This window comes from Thalassophryne amazonica, chromosome 9, assembly GCF_902500255.1.
Source record: "Thalassophryne amazonica chromosome 9, fThaAma1.1, whole genome shotgun sequence".
Lineage (NCBI taxonomy): Eukaryota > Metazoa > Chordata > Actinopteri > Batrachoidiformes > Batrachoididae > Thalassophryne > Thalassophryne amazonica.
The window spans coordinates 46219714-46247362 of NC_047111.1; the positions used below are offsets into that span (position 1 = coordinate 46219714).

Genomic DNA, 27649 nt, shown 5'->3' on the forward strand with positions numbered 1-27649 from the left:
AGGCAGTGGCCACCTGGGAATTCGGGACTTGGCGGTTCCAGTATTTCCGGGGTTCGGTGGCAGAGGAGATCTGGGTGGTTCCGGTTCGACTGAGACAGACGTCTCCTACCTTCGAGCCTGCCCACACGACACCAGCGGATTCGACCCCAAATTGTGTTTGTTGTATTACTCGTGCTTGTTTCAGTAGTAAATCTTGTTATTTACTCTCTCCATTGTCCGTTCATTGCGCCCCCTGTTGTGGGTCCGTGTTCCTACACTTTCACAACAGTGACTAATACGTAGAAACACTGTTTTCACAATAACAAAGGGTAACAAAAGGAATACTCATAAAGTCACATAAAAGAGATGTGCAATAGATTAATTTGCAATATAAATTTTGTCTTTAGTTAACTATAACAACAGGAAAAGAAATTACAATTTCTCTCTTTTGTTAAAAGAAAGTAAATGTAAATGGACTATATTTATATGGCGCTTTCCGTCTCCATCAGACGCTCAAAGCGCTTTACACATCAATGCCTCACATTCACCCCAGTGTGAGGCTGCTGCCATGCAAAGCATCCACTACACACCGGGAGCAACGAGCAACTTGCAAAAGTATATTTGCATATTGAAAGGTCTGTGTCCTTCCTCATGGTGGCACTGTGGTTCCATACCAGTGTTGGTCATTTTTATGACCTTTGATCTTTTGTCATCGGGCCGTTGAGCTGATCTGTTTGAGAGATGCTTTGGGGGCCCCTTCTGGAGATGTGAGATGCAATAAATTGATTAGGGAGTACTTGATATTGTTGCTATTTCCTGGCATTGTTTTAACAATGATCCTTGATCAACAGTGACTGTTTGTTGAAGCTTTCCAGGGGCATCATAAATTTTGGCCAGGAAATGTTTTGAAGACTTATCGCTGTGTGAAAAGTCCTTCAACTTAAGACATTCCTGACACAGAAAAAATGTCTGGAGAGTCAGTTCTTTGATAAAAGTGGAAAATTAAGGCAACGTTTTATTCTGTAACGATATGCCTGCGGAAATATTCATTCCAGCCTTGAACAGAAATTGGATTTCAAATATTCTAAACAGGGGCAGTGCAATGGCTTAGTTTTAGCAATGTTGCCTCACAGTAAGAAGGTCATGGGATTGATTTCCAGTTGTGGCCTTTCTGTGTGGAGTTTGCATGCCCCGTCTTTATGTGGGTCAACTCCAGGTGCTCTGGCTTCCTCCCACATCCGAAGACATGCAGGTTAAGTGTTAAGTGGACTGGAAAGTTTAAATTGTCCATAGGTGTGCGTGTGGCTGTGAGTGTGATTGTGTTTGTGACCCTGAACAGACTGGCGTCCTGTCCACGGTGTACAGTCCACCGAAGTACAAAGAGGCTTCACAAAAGAAAAAACAGCCACTCTGAGCACGGGCCGAGCCTCATTATATTCAACATGAGCAACATATTGATGCAGAAATCAGCAACTCTAACTGGCGGGATCATGACAATGAGGAAAAGGTTGAAAGCCACATGGGACAACCCAAAAGGACATGGCATGATTTGGACAGTTCCCAGCATGGCGTGTGTTCAACAAGGGTAAAAGAAGAAAAAAATAATAATTTCAATGATTATTCTGAATTAACATCCTTTTCCTTCTTCTCTTCAAATTGTTGATATTGGACCATTTAGCAGAAATGCAGACATGGTGTTTGTCCAGCAATTGGCCTCAACTCAAAGTTGTGTGCTCCTTCTTGCTCACTGAAGACATCTCTTCATTATCTGTGGTCTGAGTGATTTTGTAAGGTCTTTTCTTTGAACAGCTGGAAGAAAATAAACCACAAGTTCAAAGTGTGAAGGAATTATTCAAGTGTTTTTCTAAATGAACAGCAGTAGATATAGAGATTATAATACTGCATTCATATATTATTGGTGAAAATAAGTCATTAAAAAATGTTTGTCATTATTGCAGGATCACCATCATTTGGAGCAGCAGACAACAGATAATGAAATAAGCCACAGTAATTTTGCACTGTTTTTAGTGAGTCAATATTTTGCAAATGAAAATATGTTTTTAAGGTTTTCACAATGTTAGTTTAAAAAGAAGCTCTTGCTCTGATTCTTAATTTCACTCAAAATAATATGCATATTTCACGGATATGAACGAGCATCTCACCATGTCATTTAGGTACTTCAGACTCTATTTTGAGTCCATGCGTCAGGGGAGCAATAGCATGGCAAAAACCTTTCAGCTCCGCCCCCAGACCCCCAGCCTTTTTAAGCAATTTCCTTATTTTGCCATTCAGCTTCTGGAGGGGCTCTGCCCCCATAGCCCCCACCTTTTTTAAGCATTTTTCTTTTATGCCTTTCAGCTGACCCCCCCCCCCCCCCCCCCCCCCCAATTACAGCTCTGTCACTTGCTCAATTGTCTTAAACCGGTTTGAGCCTGTGTCGCTTTCATCTATCACAAAAATTGTCACTCAACTTAAACCCTCCTCCTGTCCCACAGACATTGTTCCTCCTCGCCTCTTAAAAGAGGTCTGGGAGACCACTGGACCTAATGTCCAAAAAATTATAAATAGTAGTCTTGCTTCCGGTGTTGTCCCAGCATATTTTGAAGAAGTAGTTGTGGAACCTCTGCTAAAGAAACCAAATCTGGACACCTCAGTTCTTTCTAATTACAGACCGATCTCAAAGCTTCCATTCATTGCTAAAATCTTGGAGAAAACTGTATTTGTACAGCTGCAGTCTTTTTTTTGGAAGAACATGATATTCTTGATAATTTTCAGTCTGGCTTTAAAGCATTACATTGCACTGAGTCTGCACTTTTAAGGGTTTTTAGTGATTTGTTATTAACTCAGCTGTTATTATGTTTTTAGATCTCACTGCCGCATTTGATACGGTCGACCACACAATTCTCATTTCTCGTCTTGAGCACTGTGTTGGCACTGTGTTGTTCCACCCGATCCACACACACCTCCCCCAGCTCCTCCGGGGGAACCCTGAGGCGTTCCCAAGCCAGCTGAGAGACGTAGTCCCTCCACCGTGTCTTGGGTCTTCCTCGGGGCCTCCTCCCGATGGGACGTGCCCGGAACACCTGTCCAGCGAGGCGTCCAGGGGGCATCCGGAAAAGATGCCCAAGCCACCTTATCTGGCTCCTTTCAACATGGAGGAGCAGCGGCTCGACTCCGAGCTCCTCCCGGGTGACCAAGCTCCTCACTCTCTCTCTAAGGGAGCGCCCAGCCACCCTGCGGAGTGACTGATTCAAACTGATAGACTTTGTTGTTTTTGTGCAAATATTTGCTAATTTTGAAATGGATGCCTGCAACACAATTCAAAAAAGTTGGGATGGGACAACAAAAGACTGGGAAAGTTGATGAATGCTCAAAGAACACCTAATTGGAAACAGGTGAGTGTCATGATTGGGCATACAAGGAGCATCCCCAAAAAGCTCAGCCATTCACAAGCAAAGATGGGGCGAGGATCACCACTTTATGAACAACTGCATGAAAAAATAGTCCATCAGTTTAGGAACAATGTTTGGAATCCCTAAAACAAAATGTTTGGATGGAATCCCTAAATTCCTTGCAACTGAACTCAACATTCAGTTGCAAGGAATTTAGGGATTCCATCATCGACAGTCCATAATATAATCAGAAGATTCATAGAATCTAGAGAACTTTCTACATGTAAGCGGCAAGGCCGAAAACCAACATTGAATGCCCGTGACCTTTGATCCCTCAGGCGGCACTGCATTAAAAACCAACATCATTGTGGAAAGGATCTTACCATGTGGGCTCAGGAACACTTCAGGAAACCATTGTCAGTTAACACAGTTCACCACTACATCTACAAGTGCAAGTTAAAAATCTGCCATGCACAGCGAAAGCCATACATCAACAACATCCAGAAAAGCCGCCGCCTTCTCTGGGCCCGAGCTCATTTGACATGGACAGACGCAAAGTGGAAAAGTGTGCTGTGGACTGATGAGTCCACATTTAAAATTGATTTTGGAAATCATGGACGTTGTGTCCTCCGGGCAAAAGAGGAACAAGACCATCCAGATTGTTACCAGCGCAAAGTTCAAAAGCCAGCATTTGTTATGGTATAGGGGTGTGTTAGTGCCCATGGCATGGGCAACTTACACATCTGTGATGGCACTGTCAATGCTGAAAGGTACATCCAGGTTTTGGAGCAACACATGCTGCCATCCAAGCAACGTCTTTTTCAGGGACGCCGCTGCTTATTTCAGCAAGACAATGTCAAGCCACATTCTGCACGTGTTACAACAGCGTGGCTTTGCAGTAAAAGAGTGCGAGTACTGGACTGGCCTGCCTGCAGTCCAGACCTGTTGCCCATTGAAAATGTGGGGCGCATTGTGAAGAGCAAAGTATGACAAGGGAAACCCCGGACTGTTGAACAACTGAAATCGTACATCAAGCAAGAATGGGAAAGAATTCCACCTACAAAGCTTAAACAATTAGTGTCCTCAGTTCCCAAATGCTTATTGAGTGTTGTTACAAGGAAAGGTGATGTAACACAGTGGTAAACATACCACTGTCCCAGCTTTTTTGAAACATGTTGCAGGCATCCATTTCAAAATAAGCAAATATTTGCACAAAAACAAAGTTTATCAGTTTGAACATTAAATATCTTGCCTTTGTGGTGTATTCAGTTGAATATAGGTTGAAGAGGATTTGCAAATCATTGTATTCTGTTTTTATTTACATTTTACACACCGTCCCAACTTCATTGGAATTAGGGTTGTACAAGAAATACAAAAAAATAAAGAATAAAAATTTCTGAAATTATCCTCAAACTCAAACTGAAAGCAAATCTCTAAAACTTGATAATACCTGTAAATAATAATCAGTTTTATTGCCAATTTTCTTCAGACAAGTCAGGGGATGGAAACATGAAGAATATGTCTTGGACTTTATTTACATCAATTATGAAGAAATACAAAAGTTTCTTCACCAAAACATCAAATCTAGGCTTTCATCTCAAATGTACTTTCTGTCAAATTGTAGTTGAACTTTCAGGTCTTCTTTTTAAGACAATCCTCCTCAACACCACTTCATCAGGAAGCTGGATTTTATATTTTTTAATTAACTTATATCAAGTTGGAGAGATTTGCTTTCAGTTTGAGTTAAGGAAGATAATTTTAGAAAAAAAATGTAGTTGAAATGGAATAAACTAATTAAAATGTGTGAAATACCAAGTGTTTCCATACTTTTGAGGGCAATTGAGAAAAACTGAGGAGCAGCATGTTACATCTAATATATAGTGCAGCAGATAAGAGAATATTTAGAGTGGAATCCTGCAAATGGTGATACAAACATCAAATTTGGCACAAATAATCCACAGACATGAACTCTTTTGAAAAAAACTGATTGGTCACTTGCATTTTCAATAGGCACCCAGGTTGGGATCAATTGAAGAATTACACAGGGAATTACAATTAAAAGATGCTGGAATCATATAGAAATCATATTGGTTGAGTTTGCATCTTGTGTCATGCTTAGTTCATGTTACAGGGTAACATATGTCATGTCATAGAATCCAATGAACATTGACCTTGTTTGACCTTTACTTTGGAGACCAAGCATTCAGCGCTGTCAAAAGTATTCCATTTATTAATCCTTTTAACTCAGCCAATAATTTGCATCACTTTTTTACCAAAATTAGAACACCTCTTTACCTTTTGACCCCTGTACAAACTGAAATTGACCTTTGTCACCATTCTTGCCATTTTGACCCCAAAACTCCATAATATTCAGTCATAGATAGCCCAAACTATACCTTTTTGGAGACTTTATAATCAGACAAGTGATGTGCTGTAGTTTTGAATTTAATTGGAGCATTTTTAAGTTTGGACCCCTGTGTAATTCTTCAATTGACCCCTACCTGGCCACCTATTGAAAATTCAAGTGGCCAGTCGATTTTTTTAAAAGTGTAGTGTCTAAGCTGTATGTGTGCTGAATTTGATGCTTGTATCACCATTTGAAGGATTGTTTCAGTTATCTGCTGCACTAATAAGCCAACAGAGCATGAATTAGCTGCTGTCTGTTCGCTGAAACATGTGTATATAAGGCGACCCGAATTAAAGGCGAAATACTGCTTTTAACAACCAGGACCTCATTTCTGGAATAAAATATGGTCGTTTACTCACCAATATAAGTTTGGTGTCATTAGAAGGCCACAGTTCAAATGATGTGTTCAGTTCAAATCTGAGGCAAACATTTTTCTTCTTCTATGAAGGTGGATTAGAACTTTTGTGGTACACAGCACTAACTACTGGACAGGAGGAACCTAGCAGTCGATGTGAGTCACTAATTTCAAAATGCAGCTCTTTCAACCAGATGCGTGGTACCGTGACATGTCAATCATCTGTGTCCAATCAGATTTCAGAGGAGTCCAGTGAAAGCCTGGCTTCCGCTGTAGCTCCACCCATGCCAGGAAGTGTTCAACATTTGACATTTCCTGTTTCGCTGTGACTGAAAATTTGGCACTTCCGGTTTGAGTGTGAGCTTGACAATTAGTTCCCGCAAGATTCCATGGGATCTCGTCTGTCAATCCAGGAAGTGTTTGATATTTGAACATTTCCTGTTTTACTGTGGATTCTAAATTTGGCACTTCCTGTTAAGACTCCCTGTACCATGAGCAAGCTTCACGACACTGCGCGATGCTTCGCTTGTATCATGCAAATTTTATTTTTTGGGGAAGGGGGGTGAGCTGTTTTAAAAATAAAGTTGGGCCGAGTAATGAAAATTATTACTTGAATAGCTGTGTATCATTACTGGGCAACTAAACTTGACAATAAATTAATAATTTGTAGCAGTGGCATCTTGAAGCATTTAAATGTACTTCATAGTGAAGTCACATCTATTCTTCTTGAACAAAAACAAGAGATCATTGGTGTTGCTGGACAATTTCAAATTGATTTTAGAATTTTGTACTTGTATAAATTGTATAAACTCAGCCACATGGGGTGTGCAGCCAGTACATTCTGAGTTCAGGTCCCAAGCCTGGATGAATGAGGGGGACTGTGTCAGGAAGGGCATCCGGCATAAAACAACCCAACCCAACCACGCAGACTAAGAATCTACGATACATCTACTGTGGCAACCCCTAACGGGAGCAGCCTCAAGAAAAAGAAGAAATTGGAAAATCAATTTTATTATAATTTATGTTCTTTTTGCTTAATTACACAGTCAAAACAGGGGGAAGTACAACTCCAATCCAACTCAAATTGAGTTTATTATTGTAAAATTTTCTGAAGTCAAAATGACACAGGTTAAACTGAAACTGTCATTCAATTCATACACAAACTTTAAAGCTAAGCTGTAATAACACTGTTGTCTGGGCAACTTACCCGGGGAACTGTTGCATTTGACTAATGGTCTCTGGCAGCAGCATTCCAAAGGTTTCAGGGAGCAGGAGAGTCAGCAACCCTGACAGAACTGTAAAGCTGCCAATCAGGATGTACGGCAGTGAGACAGAATAGTTTCCTGATAAATGAAGATTGAGAAACCAATTGCATTCATTATGTCCTGCTCAGTGAAATCACTATTCAAAATAATATGAGATAACTTATACTAATGACTGAATGGATATCATTGAAACTTGGTGGGAATATTATTTGAATAGATATCTTGATATCTCTAAGTGATTAGTGTTGTGGTCCATGTCCCTGATGTTTGTCCGCTTTGTGTTTTAGTATTCAGTGGTGTGTTCTCAGTTTTTCAGTTATTTTAAAGTAATTCTGGTTTTGGTTAAGTTTGAGTTCTATGTTCTAGAAATTGTTTTTGGGTTTGTCAATGTGACTCTTTACTAGTTTTATTTCTGATTTATTCTTTTAGTGTATATAAGGTTTCGGTTTTGTTTCTAAGTGTTGTTGAGGTTTAGGTTTATTTCTAAATATCCTGCTTTGGTTTTATTCTGTTGGTCTGTCAGTTTCACTGTACTTCCTGTTTCACTTTGACACAGTCTTATTTGTTCTTGTTTGGATTATTTTCTTCCTGTTTGTGCTCACACTCAAACTCATTCAACCATCAGTGCACCTGCTGTCAATTGGAATAACCTCCCAGTCTACTTAAACTCTACTTTTCAGGTTTGTGGTTGCTGGTAGTCAGCTGTCTTTGCTATGGTATTTTTTTTGTGTGTTTTAATATCCTCCCAGTCTGATTTTGTAATTTAGACCTGCCTGGATTTTCTTTTGTGATGTTTGACCTGACTGTTTTATTTTTATTTTATTTATTTAGTTTTTTTTACATTTGTGTTTTGAATATTTTTGATCACCTGTGTATGACCCTGGCCTGCATTTTGGGCTTAGATTAAAGGACACTGTTTGAAAACTTCTAGCTGGTTCCCTGCATTGGGGTTACATCAGAATGTAACCACAACAATTAAATTTTGGTGTAGTTTGGTCAAAGGACAAATCAAAATCAAATCAATTTTATTTATATAGTGCCAAATCACAACAAACAGTTGCCCCAAGGCGCTTTATATTGTAAGGCAAAAGCCATACAATAACTACAGAAAAACCCCAACGGTCAAAACGACCCCCTGTGAGCAAGCACTTGGCGACAGTGGGAAGGAAAAACTCCCTTTTAACAGGACGAAACCTCCAGCAGAACCAGGCTCAGGGAGGGGCAGTCCTCTGCTGGGACTGGTTGGGGCTGAGGGAGAGAACCAGGAAAAAGACATGCTGTGGAGGGGAGCAGAGATCAATCACTAATGATTAAATGCAGAGTGGTGCATACAGAGCAAAAAGAGAAGGAAACACTCAGTGCATCATGGGAACCCCCCAGCAGTCTAAGTCTATAGCAGCATAACTAAGGGATGGTTCAGGGTCACCTGATCCAGCCCTAACTATAAGCTTTAGCAAAAAGGAAAGTTTTAAGCCTAATCTTAAAAGTAGAGAGGTTGTCTGTCTCCCTGATCTGAATTGGGAGCTGGTTCCACAGGAGAAGAGCCTGAAAGCTGAAGGCTCTGCCTCCCATTCTACTCTTACAAACCCTAGGAACTACAAGTAAGCCTGCAGTCTGAGAGCGAAGCGCTCTATTGGGGTGATATGGTACTATGAGGTCCCTAAGATAAGATGGGACCTGATTATTCAAAACCTTATAAGTAAGAAGAAGAATTTTAAATTCTATTCTAGAATTAACAGGAAGCCAATGAAGAGAGGCCAATATGGGCAAGATATGCTCTCTCCTTCTAGTCCCCGTCAGTACTCTAGCTGCAGCATTTTGAATTAACTGAAGGCTTTTCAGGGAACTTCTAGGACAACCTGATAATAATGAATTACAATAGTCCAGCCTAGAGGAAATAAATGCATGAATTAGTTTTTCAGCATCACTCTGAGACAAGACTTTTCTAATTTTAGAGATATTGCGCGGATGCAAAAAAGCAGTCCTACATATTTGCTTAATATGTGCATTGAAGGACATGTCCTGATCAAAAATGACTCCAAGATTTCTCACAGTATTACTAGAGGTCAGGGTAATGCCATCCAGAGTAAGGATCTGGTTAGACACCATGTTTCTAAGATTTGTGGGGCCAAGTACAATAACTTCAGTTTTATCTGAATTTAAAAGCAGGAAATTAGAGGTCATCCATGTCTTTATGTCTGTAAGACATTCCTGCAGCTTAACTAATTGTTGTGTGTCCTCTGGCTTCATGGATAGATAAAGCTGGGTATCATCTGCGTAACAATGAAAATTTAAGCAATGCTTTCTAATAATACTGCCTAAGGGAAGCATGTATAAAGTGAATAAAATTGGTCCTAACACAGAACCTTGTGGAACTCCATAATTAACCTTAGTCTGTGATGACGACTCCCCATTTACATGAACAAATTGTAATCTATTAGATAAATATCATTCAAACCACGCAGTGCAGTGCCTTTAATACCTATGACATGCTCTAATCTCTGTAATAAAATTTTATGGTCAACAGTATCAAAAGCAGCACTGAGGTCTAACAGGACAAGCACAGAGATGAGTCCAGTCTGAGGCCATAAGAAGATAATTTGTAACCTTCACTAATGCTGTTTCTGTACTATGATGAATTCTAAAACCTGACTGAAACTCTTCAAATAGACCATTCCTCTGCAGATGATCAGTTAGCTGTTTTACAACTACCCTTTCAAGAATTTTTGAGAGAAAAGGAAGGTTGGAGATTGGCCTATAATTAGCTAAGATAGCTGGGTCAAGTGATGGCTTTTTAAGTAATGGTTTAATTACTGCCACCTTAAAAGCCTGTGGTACACAGCCAACTAATAAAGATAGATTGATCATATTTAAGATTGACACATTAATTAATGGTAGGGCTTCATTGAGCAGTCTGGTAGGAATGGGGTCTAATAGACATGTTGATGCTTTGGAGGAAGTAACTAATGAAAATAACTCAGAACAATCGGAGAGAAAGAGTCTAACCAAATACCAGCATTACTGAAAGCAGCCAAAGATAACGATATATCTTTGGGATGGTTATGAGTATTTTTTTTCTCTAATAGTTAAAATTTTATTAGCAAAGAAAGTCATGAAGTCATTACTAGTTAAAGTTAAAGAAATACTTGGCTCAATAGAGCTCTGACTCTGTCAGCCTGGCTACAGTGCTGAAAAGAAACCTGGGGTTGTTCTTATTTCCTTCAATTAGTGATGAGTAGTAAGATGTCCTAGCTTTACGGAGGGCTTTTTTTTATAGAGCAACAGAATCTTTTTCCAGGCTAAGTGAAGATCTTCTAAATCAGTGAGACGCCATTTCCTCTCCAACTTACGGGTTATCTGCTTTAAGCTGCGAGTTTGTGAGTTATACCACGGAGTCAGGCACTTCTGATTTAAAGCTCTCTTTTTCAGCGGAGCTACAGCATCCAAAGTTGTGCTCAATGAGGATGTAAAACTATTGACGAGATAATCTATCTCACTCACAGAGTTTAGGTAGCTACTGTGCACTGTGTTGGTATATGGCATTGGAGAACATAACAAAGAAGGAATCATATCCTTAAACCTAGTTACAGCGCTTTCCGAAAGACGTCTACTGTAATGAAACTTATTCCCCACTGCTGGGTAGTCCATTAAAGTAAATGTAAATGTTATTAAGAAATGATCAGACAGAAGGGGGTTTTCAGGGAATACTGTTAAGTATTCAATTTCCATACCATAAGTCAGAACAAGATCTAAAGTATGCTTAAAGTGGTGGGTGGACTCATTTACATTTTGAGCGAAGCCAATTGAGTTTAATAATAGATTAAATGCAGTGTTGAGGCTGTTATTCTCAGCATCTATGTGGATGTTAAAATCGCCCACTCTAATTATCTTATCTGAGCTAAGCACTAAGTCAGACAAAAGGTCTGAAAATTCACAGAGAAACTCACAGTAACGACCAGGTGGACAATAGATAACAAATAAAACTGTTTTTTGGGACTTCCAATTTGGATGGACAAGACTAAGAGTCAAGCTTTCAAATGAATTAAAGCTCTGTCTGGGTTTTTGATTAATTAATAAGCTGGAGTGGAAGATTGCTGCTAATCCTCCCCCTTGGCCCGTGTTACGAGCATTCTGACAGTTAGTGTGACTCGGGGGTGTTGTCTCATTTAAACTAACATATTCATCCTGCTGTAACCAGGTTTCTGTAAGGCAGCATAAATCAATATGTTGATCAATTATTATATCATTTACTAACAGGGACTTAGAAGAGAGAGACCTAATGTTTAATAAACCACATTTAACTGTTTTAGTCTGTGGTGCAGTTGAAGGTGCTATATTATTTTTTCTTTTTGAACTTTTATGCTTAAATAGATTTTTACTGGTTGTTGGTGGTCTGGGAGCAGGCACCGTCACTACGGGGATGGGGTATTGGGGGGATGGCAGGGGGAGAGAAGCTGCAGAGAGGTGTGTAAGACTACAACTCTGCTTCCTGGTCCCAACCCTGGATAGTCACGGTTTGGAGGGTTTAATAAAATTGGCCAGATTTCTAGAAATGAGAGCTGCTCCATCCAAAGTGGGATGGATGCCGTCTCTCCTAACAAGACCAGGTTTTCCCCAGAAGCTTTGCCAATTATCTATGAAGCCCGCCTCATTTTTTGGACACCACTCAAACAGCCAGCAATTCAAGGAGAACATGCGGCTAAACATGGTTAGGAAAGGCTAAGGAAATCCTGGATTGAAAAAGAACTGGGCCCGTATTCACAAAGCATCTCAGAGTCCTCTCAGAGAGCTCCCAACTTAGCCTAAAGATTCCTAGCAAGGAATCTTAGTCTAAAAGTGATCCAGGAAGTGTCTGAGTGCAACTCTGAGCAAGGAGTGGACAGAAACTCTTATCTTTGTGTGGAGGCAGGGTTGACCTGTTGCTCGGTATGACACAGTCTTGTAAGAGCTGTGACTGGTTGTCACAAAAAGGGGGGAAAAACCCAAATGCATTCTGCACTCCTAGTTATGAATGGAGAGTGAAATGAACCAATCTTATAAGCTGAACTCTATTAAGAAATGTGGAATCATGAAAATAATTTAATGTCATGATGATGAAACTCAGCAAGTTAAATGAACTCTTACAAAGCTTCAAAATGTTTGAATGTACCTCACTCACATGGTGAGCCACGCTCGCTTCCTGATCATGTCGTTCTGGTGGAAAGTGAAGTTTGCTCTTTAACGTCTTGATTATTGTTCTTTACAACACTGTTTGTCCTCTTTGTTCGAGACTAATATATATAATATGTCTGAAATTCGGTTTGCGTTTATTAAATTCCACGCAGATTAAACGTAACAGACACGGATTATTTGTTATAATTGTTTTAGCAGGTTTTCAGGGTATCATGCAGCAGTCTCTTATTAACGTGACGAAAAGCATAAAAAATAAATTTTTGTAGTATATTAATTTACAACTGTCATCGTGTTGATTCTCTATATGTTGTTTGACTGCAGTGGCTCTCTGGCACGCAAGGGATTATGGGATACGTCAATAGGGCGAATGAACACTACTGGCCAGTAGATGGCAGTAGAGACCTTGAAAACTTGCCAAAACAAAATTTCAGATAATCTGTGTAACAATAACAACGTCTATAAACCCAGAGAATATATTCAAGAGAGTTTTAGGCACTAGAGTTTAATGCCGTTGTCCGTAGAGCCTGATCAGAGTGTTCCAAATGCATTTCTCATGTCATGAACGTACTGAGATTACCCTATCCTACCCATAATGCACTGCTGTGCACAGCATATATCCACACTAAAACCTTAAAAATTAGCGCATTAGTTTAAAACTAAGGCATATATCTGATATGTTCACTTTATAAAACTTCAGACATGACATTAATTTAAATAACTTGTCTGAAATTAGTTTGATTAAAAGTTGCACCATAAGTTAAAAATGTATGCCTCTGGATGACTTGGGTGATATTGCCTGCATATCAGTAAGGGGTTAAAAGAAATTAGTTTTTTTGGGGGGGGGGACCAGTTCTCCTTTGCCTGCAGAGGGTAGAGCGGTTTCTTCTTAAAGCAGCTTTTCTCTGTTTTGCAGAGGGTAGAACTACATATCAGCTCTGAAACATTTAACGGGTAGGTGCTCAACTGATTTTAAGTTTTATAAATATTTGTAGCTGTTCAGCTTTATTTACGACGTTATCGGTCTAAAAATTATCGGACAAAAATTTATTGCAAGATAATTAGTCCGATAATGGTTTTTAAAGTTATCTAAAAAGATAATCTGATAATGAAAACATTATCTTCGATAATTATCGGTTATCGTAACTGTACCCACCACTGCTAATACCTCATCACACATCGTAAGAATGCACACAAACCAGGCCGGCACAGTAAAAATGGCCATAATCCGGACGCAGTCGTGAGGGAAAGAGGCGTGTAGACTGTGGGAGGATCCTGTCCAGACTATCTCATCCACACCTGCATGGTCGCATCCAAAGTGTATTTAGACAACACTTAGATGACACAGACTACTGTCAGACAGCCATAAAAGGCTCTGAAGACTGCTTGATGACCAAACGTCTGGATAGCAAACACAGGACCGGAGTGGGAGACAGTGCTGTGTCCCCCCCGGTACTGGACATCGGAGTACAACCAACGTATGGACCGGACTCATGCCATATCTGTCCAAGTTGGAATCAGTGCGGTCACTTCACTGCCACGCAATCACATCTTCACTCATCCTCTCCTTCCCAGCACTCACTGACCTCATGTGCATGCATAGAACAGGTGCTGAAAAGGTGAAGCATAATAAGAAGCACAACACAACTCTGTACACCACGATGTCTGGTTGCATTATCACATGGGATTTATTTATGCCATGGTTGTTTGCAGCACACAGCAGCTGGATGAGAAGCTTTTCACCACAGGCTGTGGTCCCTGGCTCCTGTCCACCCTGTGCTGTGAAACATTCTTGGTTCCATGCTGGAGGTGAGATTCATGTTTAATAATATTGTTATGTCCTGGTGATACAGTTTCGCATCATACCTCCTACAGAGTTTAGATGGTGATCAAGTAATTATATTACAGCGGTGAGATCCATTCATCTCTGAGCCTCTGACGTGTACCATGACACATCGCATTCGCATTACTGCATATGCGACCACGATGAGGCACACCTGCCCGTGGTATCACAGATATGATTGGTACAATATTTCACATTATTTATGTCACCCATGGGAAGGAATGGAAATATATCTGTACTGTAAGGTTGATTATGGATATAACAGCCTGTTCAGATCTGCGGCAGTGTGCGTTGTGCGATGCATTGACCTGCAGTGGCACATGGTGCTTTCGGTTTGATCACATTCACTGTGCATGATGAATGCCTGCCACATACATGCTATTACATATAAATGTTTCCTTTGACCTCCCTGGCCAGAGTGACACAGGCAGGACGTGCCAGCAGGCTTTGCCGTGACCGATCTATCTCAGAGCTCAATCAACTGTGATCAGATCGTTTCAAATGCTGTTATGACACCGTCAGAATATGTAGATTGCGATCAGATAGCGCATAAACTGCACATAGACTGCTGTCAGATGTGCATCCCATCTTGACAGCGCCAAGAGTGTTTTGAACTGTGCAACATACTCGGGACATTTGATCGAATGGGACCAACGATGTAGACTTCCATCTGTCCATCTTCAGACCACACCTCAACACTTCCCAACTGTGGCTGGTTGTGTCATTCTGACGCCATTCGGCCACAATCGGCCAATGGCATCAGAATCGGCCAATCTTTTCGGCCAAGACTTTCTTAGAATGACGTCATGAAAAGGTACTTTTAGTCTTAGGATGCTTTGTGAATACGGGTCCTGATCTTTTGAAATGTTTGAAAAATCCTGCAGTGGCATCTGGTTGTCAAATAAATGTATAATTTTTATAATATTATACTCAAACACTGGAATTTTAATGAGTTTTCTTGTCTCTAGTAAGGTTTTGTATTGATTTATAGTATCATTTATCAGAAACATTATATTATCCTCTTTTTATGGAGAGATATTTTTAATTTTTTATTCGGTCAGTATTTGTATGGAGCTAAATCCAAGCCAAAAGTTTAGTAATCTGAAAATACACTCAACAAAAATATAAACGCAACACTTTTGGTTTTGCTCCCATTTTGTATGAGATGAACTCAAAGATCTAAAACTTTTTCCACATACACAATATCACCATTTCCCTCAAATATTGTTCACAAACCAGTCTAAATCTGTGATAGTGAGCACTTCTCCTTTGCTGAGATAATCCATCCCACCTCACAGGTGTGCCATATCAAGATGCTGATTAGACACCATGATTAGTGCACAGGTGTGCGTTAGACTACCCACAATAAAAGGGCACTCTGAAAGGTGCAGTTTTATCACACAGCACAATGCCACAGATGTCGCAAGATTTGAGGGAGCGTGCAATTGGCATGCTGACAGCAGGAATGTCAACCAGAGCTGTTGCTCGTGTATTGAATGTTCATGTCTCTACCATAAGCCGTCTCCAAAGTCGTTTCAGAGAATTTGGCAGTACATCCACCCAGCCTCACAACCGCAGACCACGTGTAACCACACCAGCCCAGGACCTCCACATCCAGCATGTTCACCTCCAAGATCGTCTGAGACCAGCCACTCGGACAGCTGCTGAAACAATCGGTTTGCATAACCAAAGAATTTCTGCACAAACTGTCAGAAACCGTCTCAGGGAAGCTCATCTGCATGCTCGTCGTCCTCATCGGGGTCTCGACCTGACTCCAGTTCGTCGTTGTAACTGACTTGAGTGGGCAAATGCTCACATTCGCTGGCATTTGGCACGTTGGAGAGGTGTTCTCTTCACGGATGATGCGAAGGAGATGTGTTGCACTGCATGAGGCAAATGGTGGTCACACCAGATACTGACTGGTATCCCCCCCCCCAATAAAACAAAACTGCACCTTTCAGAGTGGCCTTTTTTGTTGTGGGCAGTCTAAGGCACACCTGTGCACTAATCATGGTGTCTAATCAGCATCTTGATATGGCACACTTGTGAGGTGGGATGGATTATCTCAGCAAAGGAGAAGTGCTCACTATCACAGATTTCGACTGGTTTGTGAACAATATTTGAGGGAAATGGTGATATTGTGTATGTGGAAAAAGTTTTAGATGTTTGAGTTCATCTCATACAAAAAGGGAGCAAAACCAAAAGTGTTACGTTTATATTTTTGTTGAGTATACATATGTACATACATATACGAGGTCTATTAGACAATAAACCGACCCTTTTATTATTTTTTTTAACTACATGGATTTGAATGACGTGCGATTACACCAATCATGCTTGAACCCCCGTGCGCATGCGTGAGTTTTTTCACGCGTGTCAGTGACGTCATTTCCCTGTGGGCAGGCCTTGAGTGAGATGTGGTCCCGCCCTCTCGGCTGAATTCCTTTGTTTCACACGCTGCTCCAGACGACGCGCGTTGCTTTATCAAAAATTTTTCTGGACCTGTGAGGAATATCCGAGTGGACACTATTCAAGAAATTAAACTGGTTTTCGGTGAAAAGTTTAACGGCTGATGAGAGATTATGGGGTGTTTCTGTCGCTGTAAGGACTTCCCACGGAGCGGGACGTCCTGCAGCGCTTCCAGGCGCCGTCGTCGGCCTGTTTCGACCTGAAAACATCCTAATTTAAGACTTAATTCACCCAGGACGTCGTGAGAGAACAGAGAAGATTCAGAAGAGGCCGGCATGAGGACTTTATGCGGACATTCCACTGTTTAAGGACATTTTTTTAATGAAAGACGTGCGCGCAAATTCGCCGAGTCGTTTCCGTGACGACTCGACAAATCTCTGTGCACCGCGACAGGAAAAACACCTCCGTGTTGAAAACCATTTGTAAAATTCAGGCGGCTTTTGATGGCTTTCAACAAGTGAGTAACTGAGAAATTGTTTAACAGCTTGGGCATGTTCCAACTCGCCCGTTAAGGTTTCCAACAGCGCAGATTGCCGTCAGGCACCGTGGGCCGTCCTTAAAGTGACACTACCAGACCAAAATCTCTCATCATATATATATATATATATATATATATATATATACACACACACATATATATATATATATATATATATATATATATATATATATATATATATATATATATACATACATATACATACGAGTGGCCTCCATCATTTGTAAATCAAAGATCTTCAGATCCACCAGGACTCTTCCTAGAGCTGGCTGCCCATCTAAACTGAGCGATCAGGGGGAGAAGGACCTTAGTCAGGGAGGTGACCAAGAACCTGATGTCACTCTGTCAGAGCTCTAGTATTCCTGTGTGGGGAGAGAACCTTCCAGAAGGACAACCATCTCTGCAGCAATGCACCAATCAGGCCTGTATGGTAGAGTGGCCAGACAGAAGCTACTGCTTCGTAAAATGCACATGGCAGCCCACCTGGAGTTTGCCAAAAGGCACCTGAAAGACTCTCAGACCATGAGAAACAAAATTCTTTGGTCTGATGAGACAAAGATTGAACTCTCTGGTGTGAATGCCAGCCATCATGTTTGGAGGAAACCAGGCATCATCTCTACCGTGAAGCATGGTGGTGGCAGCATTATGCAGTGGGGATGTTTTTCAGCAGTGGGAACTGGGAGACTCATCAGGATTGAGGGAAAGATGAATGCAGCAATCTACAGAGACATCCTGGATGAAAACCTGCTGCAGAGAGCACTCTTGACCTCTTGTCAGGATTCTCGCTGAAGCATTTTGAACCATTTTAAGACCTTGAATGTTTGTATGTGGCAAACCAGAAAACATTATAATCATTGAATACAAATACAAGCTGAAACAAAAAGGCATGGATTAAGATCTCTGCATCCATCATTGATAGAATAAGTCGAATCTTTAATCGATTACAAAAAATTACAAAGCTGTCAGGCTGAGTGGAGGCGAGGCACAGACAGAGGCTGGACACAAAATGCAGACTCACAGGCAAGATGTATAAATAAAAAAATGCAGGCAAGGGTTCAGTATACAGGTAGGCAGTTCACGGGGAGATTACAGCAACAGAACTTCGCAAGTGGAGAAAATAAATAAGTCAACAAATGAAAAGAACAAAACAACCAAGAAATAAAACTAATGATTACACGAAAACACAACTGGCACGATAAATTAGAACAGGACTGAAAAAGAGCTGGAGTGTAAAATGTAACTAAATGGCAAACAAACTAAAGGCTAAACATTGCCTACATGTAGAACAGAAACAAAACCCGAGACTATTGAATAGCAGAGAAAGCAATAAATGACAACAGAAACAAAAAAAACCCTAGAGACTACAGAATAATACACAGAGAAGGGATGACCAATACCAAACTAGAATGAGAATCACAGGTGACAGAAAATAAACAACAGACAACTCAAGACCGGGTCAGACAGAAGGAAAAGGGGTCAAATGAAAACTGGCACCCAAATGGGATCGAAACCTGGCAAAGCACTTATCCATCTGTGTAATATCACAAAGAACAGAGAATTATCAAAAGCACTCCTGAATCTTTTGACATCATAGTATGTTGAATGGACTGCTTTTCAATTAAGGACTGTTTTTGTTGCTGTTCTGTTTGTGTTAAATCCCTGTAACTGTCAGAATGGCCTTAGTGGGTCACCTCTCCAAGACTGGTCTGCTTGAGGTTTCTTCCTCATTATCACCAGAGGGAATTTTTCCTTAGGGTCCTTTCACACATGATATGAATAAGTACAAATCAGGGTTAATCACGGCGGAACAGCTCCTATGAGCAAACCATGAAAACATCGAGCCGACGGGCAGGCTTGCACGATCCCGCTGCAATGGTATTGTGCACGCGACGGCGTCGTGCGAGCAGGAACACAGTGTGAGCAGCTGGGACATGGTGCACCACATCGAGCCGCTGATGTGGAGAAAAATAAAATCAAAATCAGCTGTGAAATTAGTGAATATCACTGGGCTGATATAAATAATAAATAAAAAGGATGCAATACAGAACCCCGTGGTTAAATAACCTGGATAAATAAAAAATAAATGCCGCTCAAGGGAATCAAACCTGCAAGCTCTGATTACCAGATGGAAACTTTACCACGGCGCTACAATCACTGTCTTATAACAGGAGCATGAAATGGCTAAATTTCTGTTATTTGTTATGTAATTGCATATGTAAGTATTGTCGTAATTATTCATATAACTGTCCTGGCAGTGGATTCTGTGTTTTTAATGTGTGCAGTGAACCGTCATCCAGCTGTCAGTGTGCCGTGATCAGCTGACAGGCCCCTCCCCGTGCTGTGTCCACTCAGACCTCGCTGTCCGGTGTCCCAGACTGAACGGTCCACCCCTAAAAATTGATCTGCCTTTTGCATCAGCGCATGCGTTATTTCAGACTACAGCAGCACGTCTGAGACAGAGTCTCTTCACCCAAAGCAATCAGATGGATTAATGTGATTATTAACCATTAGATGATAAAGGTAAAATCTCTTAAATCATTCTAAAGTCAGTTTTAAGCAGAAACGAGACCGTTTTAAGCAGAAAGTCAGCAAAATTCCGTGACGCTTTGAAATGTCCAATGCGCAGTGAATCATCAGCTAGCACCTCGTTTAGTCGCGGAGCTCTGGTCGCTTCTGCCACCTTTTATGAAATAATGCTGAATTTATGTGGAAATGATTGTTGTAAAAAAGCTTCAGATATCTATTGCTGAGATAGATGATGACTGGAGTGCAGTTTTTTTTTAGCAGAAACAAGGTTTTAATCTGTGAACCACGCCATCAGGGGGGACCGATTTTTAGGGGGACCATTTGGCCTGCAACACTGACCCCCATGTGATCAGATCTGTACATACATATCAGCAATTTATGCAAGTGGGGGAGGCGCAACACACATGCACCACACGTGTTTTTCACGCCACAGTCGTGGGGCCACTTAGACAAATTTCATATCCAGCTCAACAGTGATCATCTGGTGACTGCTGTCATGTTAACAGTGCAAATGGCCAAACATTTTATAAGTGCCAAGTGAGCAGTGTTAGATGTGCGTGTGTGTCACCTGGAATTTGGCAACACCTGCCGCGAGAGGGATCGACCGCGCTCTCACAGCCACACTCTGTCTTTCATCTGCTGGTGTGCGCAATAGTTGTGGTAATAGGTGTATGACACATTTGAGGCAGCTACGAATTTACACGTGTTGCATATGATTCCTGCTTCATGCGCATTTCAACCACATTCGTAATATGTGTGAAATGTCCCTGACCACTGTCACCTGTGTGTTTGCTAAGGGGGGTTGGTAAGATTCGACCTTATTCATGTGAAGTTTCCTTGAGGCAGCGTTTTTTGTGATTTGGTGTGATATAAATAAGATAAATTGAATGGCAAATACAACCAGTCTCATAACAAAACAAACTGATGGTAATGCTTTGCAGATCAATAACCATCAGTTACATTTTTTCCCTATTTAGAGAAGGTTTCATCATTTCATCAAAGATGGCTTCTTTGATGAACCAACCATCTTCCCTGACTAAAGCCCAGGTTACACATAGACGGTTTTGTCCGCGGGTAGTACGTAGACCGAAGTTCGCGTAGTTCCGGCTGTTTTCGCGGTGGAAAGGGGCGGAGCATTTCGCCGGCGTTTTGAGCGCTGTACTAGCCGCAAATACGCGGCTAAAACGCAGCTAAAAACGCCGAATAAAGCGGAGTTTTGACGCCGTAGCATCCGGCACACGTCAGGCAACAGAGGTTAATACTCAGTTCTATCCTTTACAATCGCAGGTTAAGACGCGCGTGAGAATGGCGGTGTTCTGCTGCCGCCGATAATGCCCTGTGTACCACTGGATTTATCCAGGCAAATCCTGCGTTACTCCAAGAACCTTTGCTTATAGGCACCGCCCCCAGAGTATAATAGGCTGAAGCAACTGTCAGTGCAGGGGGAGGGAGTGACAGGGAGCTCATCTCTCAGCCTTTTCTTTTTCTCCTTTTTCCCCCTCCTCACCGTGTTGCTTGTCTGCACCACAGGACTACCCTATGCTTCTGAACCAGACCTCTTGGTAAGTCCTTGCCACTGCCAGTTTTATTTTAGGAGGTATACTGGAGCTTCTCTGCAAAAATATCTGGAGCTGGCCGCGAGTGAAAGACCCGCATGCAGCGCGCTAGCGTTTTTATACTGACCGCCGCCTATTGGCCGTTGGAACGCCGTTAACCGGGAGGTGGTGTTTAGAACAGTGTACTGTCTGCTAGCGCCGCCGTTTTGTCTGCCTCTGTCAACCGGTTAAAAATGCCTTTGAGGACGCCGATGTGGGCTCTATCGTCATTTTACACGCCGTTGGTTAGGGATACAACGCTGGCCGCCAATTACGGCGGTGTAAACTGCGGGACTACAGGAAGGGGTGGGATGACACGGCGATTAACAAGTATCAAACGCCGTTGTTCGTGTGTGTCTCCGTCGTCAGGCCACTTCTCCGGGAGCGCTCCTGGAATTATTCAACCATGTTGAATAATTTTTCGACGATTCCCAGTGAAGCTGGAACCAAACCACGCCCCCGTGCGCCAGCGTTAACTACGGCTTGTGATCCATAAGCCGGGACGCTTCCGGGAGAGTTTACCGTCTATGTGTAAACGGGCTTAAGATATAAACATTGTATCTTCAAAGCCGTGCCCTTTTTCTTTCAGATACAGATAAAATGGCGTGTGTCATGACCAGAGGAATTGGGCTTCCTGTATTGAGACATTGCTTGTTGAGTGGCTTTTTGGTTTCTCCAAAGTAGAGCACATGCATTCTTCACTGCAGTGAAACGCATATCCCATATTTTTTGTATGACAGCATTTCTCAAATTGCTCTTGTTCAGTTGGGTTTTTGATCATCATGCTGCCAACTAATGGTGTTGTGCCCGGACGTCCCACACAGTAAAGTTTTAAGTGGCATTTGTCAATGTGATTTGGCATTGCCAGGCTTGACCAAAAGTTTTCCAAAGTAATCATGTGCCCATGGGTTTATATCAGCAATTGAATAACTGTTCTTAATGCAGTGCCATCTGAGGGATTGGCACTCACGGGCTGTTTGTCTGAAGCCTGCCTCACAGCACGTGTGGACATGTACAGGTCGCAAGGATTGACAGCCTGCAGGTGTGCTGCAGCTCTTTCAATTTATTTTATAATGCTAAATGACAACAAAAACTGTTCAAGTCACTTCACACGAGTAAGGTTAGACCTATCAACCCCCCCCCCCCCCCCCGAGCAAGCTATCCAGAGGAAGTTTGTGAAAGAGTATGAGCATTGTACTTGTCATATATAGGCTGAACAGCTGTCGAACACGAGACATGGGGAATAATGCATCATCAGCCCGTGGCAATCGCATGTCTGGATGCACGTGAAACAATGCGTGTGTCTTGCAATTAACCAGTGTTGAAAGTCAGGAGTAGCTGTGATGCAAGTGATCCACACGTGACAATCACTCCTGATGAGTGCCAGCAAAGCCAATATCACTTCAGCCCAATCTCAGTTCTCTTTTGTACTTCTTCCCCCTGCCCCTTTAAAACAAGGGGTAAGGTGCAGGGGTATGCCTCAAGCCTGATGAATTGAGACACCCCTGCGCCTTAGGAAAAAAAAAAAAAAAACTGCCCGTCCTCATGAGTTTAACATCATCATGTTGCGTCGCTTATAGTGCCATCTTCACTGTTGTCAACAAGCGCAACTTGTTGCAGTAGGCTGTTGCTCTTTTTATTTTCTCACCTTTCTGCATCAATGCAAAGAAGCAGAACAGGATGCAGATTTCTTTGACGCATCGCTATCATGTCGGAAAATTTTGTGGTATGTATTCAGTGTTGATATGCCTTTTCTCTGCGCGAGTTTGAGCCAACCTACAACAATGTTACCGCAGCTGCTCAACATGATTGCACAATGAACATCATTTCAACTGTTTAGAGAATCACTCCATTTTGCACTAACACTGACTTTAATGCAGCATTGCTTTTGTAAAAGCGTATGGTGTGTTACATGTATATATGTATATATATGTATATATATATGTATGTATGCATGTATATATAGTGGGCACACTTGACTGAATCTGGAGGTAAAACAAATAAAAAAAAAACATGGGACTCACCAGATCAACCACAGTGTAACAGAAATCCAACTGATGTTACTGGAACTACACAGGTCACAAATGTTGTGGGCTTTCTTTTTCTCAGTTTGAAGATTTGTCTGCAGGGGAAAACAAATGGAACAATCAATATTTAATGAGCAGATCCAACAGCCTAGAAATTATGTCACTGTCGAAAAAAAAAAAAATCTCTGCATATATCTCTGCATATAGTTATTTATTATATAGTTACATCTCTGCAAATAATTATTTAAAATAAATTAGGCAGGTGCATAAATTTGGGATTAAAATACATTTAGCACTAATTATTGGAAAAAAAAATATTTGGTAAGCTCATTGACCCTTGACCTCCTTACACAGGTGAATCCAATCATAAGAAAGGGTATTTAAGGGGGCCATTTGCAAATGTTTCACCTCTAAAATTGAGTTATTTGTACATAACAAGGGGCGGTATGCATGGCTGAAAAAGACACAGCATTCTAAGAAAAACACTTGCTACTTACAGTAAAATTTGGAGGTGGTTCCATCATGCTGTGTGGCCAGTGCAGGTCCTGGGAATCTCGTTAAAGTTGAGGGTCACATGGATTCCAGTCAACATTGGCAAGATTGTTGAGAACAATGTTCATGAATCAGTGACAAAGTTGAAGTTGCGCCAGAGCTGGATGTTTCAACAAGACAACGACCCTAAACTTTGCTCAAAATCTACTAAGGCATTCATGCAGAATAACAAGTACAACGTTAAGGAATGCCCATCTCAGTCCCCAGACCTGAGTATTATTGAAAATCTGTGGTGTGATTTTAAGCGGGCTGTCCATGCTCGGAAAACCAACCAACCTGAGATGTTTTGTAAAGAAGAAATACCTTCAACCAGAATCCAGACTCTCATTAGAGGCTATAGGAAATGTTTAGAGGCTGCTATTTCTGCAAAAGGATGATCTACTAAATAGTGATGTATGTTTTCTGTTGGGGTGCCAAAATTTATGCACCTGCCTAATTTTGTTGAAAGAATTATTGCAGACTTTCTGTAAATCCTATAAACTTCATTTCACTTCTCAAATATCACATGTTTGTCTGCTGTATGATATATTTAACTGAAATTGCTGATCCAAACAACCAGTGATTTATAAAGGAAAATTCTGAAAATCATCAGGGGTGCCCAAACTTTTGCAGACAACTGTCAAGTTCTTTCAGGCTTTTTTCTGTCTCTGGGATCACCACAACAGCTCTGGATGTGTGCATTGATTTGGCACAGGTTTTACACAGGATGCCCTTCCTGACACAAGTACACATTAAATGGAGACTGGGAACCTTCTGTTTTGGAAGCAAGAGCTTGAGAGGTGCTGCAAAGAGGCACCAAGCTTGTGGCACCATATTCAAGAAGACATGAGCCTGTATTTCAGGTGTGTAAAACTCATTCCATAAAGGGCCGAGAGGGGTGCAGGTTTTCTTTGCAACAACCAACTCCATCAGGTGATTTCACTGATTAACATGACCTTGAGCAGATGAAACCAGTTAATCAGTGAAATCACCTGGTGGAGTTGATGGTTGCAAGGAAAACCTGTGTGTGTGTTGTGTGTGTGTGTGTGTGTGTGTTGTGTGTGTATGTATGTATATATATATATACACTCACAAAAATATAAACGCAACACGTGTGACCACCATTTGCCTCATGCAGTGCAACACATCTCCTTCGCATAGAGTTGATCAGGTTGTCAATTGTGGCCTGTGGAAAGTTGGTCCACTCCTCTTCAATGGCTGTGCGAAGTTGCTGGATATTGGCAGGAACTGGTAAACGCTGTCGTATACGCCGGTCCAGAGCATCCCAAACATGCTCAATGGGTGACATGTCCGGTGAGTATGCTGGCCATGCAAGAACTGGGACATTTTCAGCTTCCAAGAATTGTGTACAGATCCTTGCAACATGGGGCCGTGCATTATCCTGCTGCAACATGAGGTGATGTTCTTGGATGTATGGTACAACAATGGGCCTCAGGATCTCGTCATGGTATCTCTGTGCATTCAAAATGCCATCAATAAATGCACCTGTGTTCTTCATCCATAACAGACGCCTGCCCATACCATAACCCCGCCGCCACCATGGGCCCCTCGATCCACAACATTGACATCAGAAAACCACTCACCCAATTTCGGGATTCCATCATCTACAGTCCCATAATATAAACCGAAGAGTCACAGAATCTGGAGAACTTCTACACATAAGCGGAAAGGCCAAAAACAACATTAAATGCCTGTGACCTTCGCTCTCTCAGGTGGCACTGCATTAAAACAGACATCATTATGTAAAGTACCTTACTTGCGTGGGCTCAGGAACACTTCAGAAAACCATTGTCAGTTAACGCAGTTCGTTGCTACATCTACAAGTGCAAATTAAAACTCTACCATGCAAAGCGAAAGCCATACATCAACAACATCCAGAAATGCCGCTGCCTTCTCTGGGCCAGAGCTCATTTGAAATGGACAGACACAAAGTGGAAAAGTGTACTGTGGTCTGATGAGTCCACATTTTTGGAAATCATGGACGTTGTGTCCTCTGGACAAAAGAGGAAAAAGACCATCCAGGTTGTTACCAGCGCAAAGTTCAAAAGCCAGCATCTGTGATGGTATGGGGGTGTGTCAATGCCCATGACATGGGCAACTTACTTATCTGTGATGCCACCATCAATGCTGAAAGGTACATCCAGGTTTTGGAGCAACACATGCTGCCATCCAACCAATGTCTTTTTCAGGGACATCCCTGCTTATTTCAGCAAGACAATGCCAAGCCACATTCTGCACGTGTTACAACAGCGTAGCTTTGTAGTAAAAGAGTGCACAGTGGCGGCGCCAAGGGGGGGCTTGGGGGGGCTTAAGCCCACCCAATAATGAACCAAGCTCCCCCTCAGCCCCCCCAATAATTCTGCCAATAATGTGAATAGCGACTGACATATTTGTGGATCTCAACTGCAGTTTTGCACTGAGAATGTCTCAATATTGCGTAACTGAGCAAAATGATGAATGTGTGTGTTCGCTGATTCACCAATGCTGAATCACCCTTCACAAACAGAATTTTCAGTTTTGCAAATAAACATTTATTTGTAAAAACCCACACACAATATTACAAACTCAGAAATTTGTGTTGTGGATCACAAAGCACGTGTACAAAATCAAAGGATATTTGTAAGATCACCCTCTGTGCATTTGCAAGTATTAATGAGACAAATTTAAGTCCATACTCCAAAATTTAGGTTTCCTAATATCTATTATGGCCACTCTTAAAACTTCACTTATCTTTATTTATACCTATGTCCAAGTTTACTGAACTTGCAATCATTCTAAGTGATGTGTGTGTGCATTGAGACCACATTTTAGAGGAGGCACGGGTGACTAAAACATATTCCTTGGTATTTATAAAGAAATTTTCTATATATTGTTTCATTTCGACGACATTTTGTGGACCCTCCAAACTTTTAAACCCCAGCTCACCCCTCAGCCCCCCCAACAAAAAGTTCCTGGCACCGCACTGAGAGTGCAGGTACTCGACTGGCCTGCCTGCAGTCCAGACCTGTCGCCCATTGAAAATGTATGGCGCATTATGAAGCGCCAAATACAACAACGGAGACCCCGGACTGTTGAACAACTGAAGTCATACATCAAGCAAGAGTGGGAAAGAATTCCACAACAAAGCTTCAACAATTAATGTCCTCATTTCCCAAACGCTTATTAGTGTTAGAAGGAAAGGTGATGTAACACAGTGGTAACATACCACTGTCCCAGCTTTTTGAAATGTGTTGCAGGCATCCATTTCAAAATACGCAAATATTATGCACAAAACAATAAACTTTATCAGTCTGAACATTTAATATCGTGTCTTTGTGGTGTATTCAATTGAATATAGCTTGAAGAGGATTTGCCAAATCATTGTATTCTGGTTTTATTTACATTTTACACAACGTCCCAATTTCATTGGGAATTGGAGTTGTACATGACATGAATACCACAACCATACAGTTAGAAATGTGAAAGACCTTTGTATGCATGTGTGTGTGTGTGTGTGTTCAACCAACATTACTGAGTCACAGTTAAGACGTCACCTGCAAAGGACTTAAGATCGTGAGCGGTGCCATCAACT

At 41.5% G+C, this 27649-nt stretch overlaps 2 long non-coding RNA genes across 2 annotated transcripts; one reads left to right on the forward strand and one right to left on the reverse strand.

Moving 5' to 3' along the window:
- LOC117517076 lies at positions 1–27642 on the reverse strand. Its single transcript, XR_004562641.1, has 4 exons — positions 27612–27642; positions 23524–23621; positions 2477–2483; positions 1–13 (listed from the first exon to the last, which is right to left on the reverse strand). It is a non-coding gene; the product is annotated as an uncharacterized LOC117517076 (long non-coding RNA).
- LOC117517075 lies at positions 3775–12309 on the forward strand. Its single transcript, XR_004562640.1, has 3 exons — positions 3775–3787; positions 4352–4355; positions 12143–12309. It is a non-coding gene; the product is annotated as an uncharacterized LOC117517075 (long non-coding RNA).
- Positions 27643–27649: the final 7 nt, after the last annotated feature.